The sequence below is a fragment of the Triticum aestivum genome, chromosome 2B, assembly GCF_018294505.1.
Source record: "Triticum aestivum cultivar Chinese Spring chromosome 2B, IWGSC CS RefSeq v2.1, whole genome shotgun sequence".
NCBI classification, from domain to species: Eukaryota; Viridiplantae; Streptophyta; class Magnoliopsida; order Poales; family Poaceae; genus Triticum; species Triticum aestivum.
In genome coordinates, this window is record NC_057798.1 from 770,626,068 (window position 1) to 770,626,869 (window position 802).

Genomic DNA, 802 nt, shown 5'->3' on the forward strand with positions numbered 1-802 from the left:
GAAAAACTATATAAAAATTACTCAAAAATAAATAGAAGAAAATAAATAATGCAGAAAAGAAAAAAAGTTATATAAAGCAAAAATATTCACAAAGAAATTAAATACAGCAAAAAAACTACTCAGAAATCAATAGAAGAAAAAAATAAAGAAGAAAAGAAAAAACTATATAAAAAATTACTCAAAAATAAATAAAAGAAAAGAAATAATGGAGAAAAGAAAAAAATTATATAAAAATTGTTGGGACGCTGTCCAGTGGGCCTGCCAGAGCTAGGGTGTGCAAATTCAGGCCTAGAAGGGCCGGCAGGCTCACAGGGCAGCGCGCCCTAGTTAGGCCCAGAAGCCTGCTATATAGAGGAGTTCAAAAGGGCAGTCGTGGCTGGGTTTATAAACCAGTGTGGCTGCCCTTCGCTCGGCGAGGTGGGACTAAAAATAGTGCACTGCGGGTGGCAGCGCACGATCATTAGTACCGGTTGGTGGCTCCAATCAATATTAATGTGTTACCCTTTAGTATCGATTGGAGCCACCAACCGGTACTAAAGGCCCTCGTTTCCCGCCGCTTGGGCTGGCCAAAATTGACCTTTAGTACCGGTTGGTGGCTCCAACCGGTACTAAAGGCCCCTCCTATATATACTACACTTACGAAAAATCAGTTCCATTGTCGACCACACTTCGTCTCTATCGTGCGACATCGATCTATCACCAACACCGACGCCGTCGCGCCGCCGCTCCGTCGCCCCCGCCGCCCTTGATCGCCACCCCGCCGCACGTCGTCGCCGTCCCCGCCCCTGCCACCCGTCGTCGC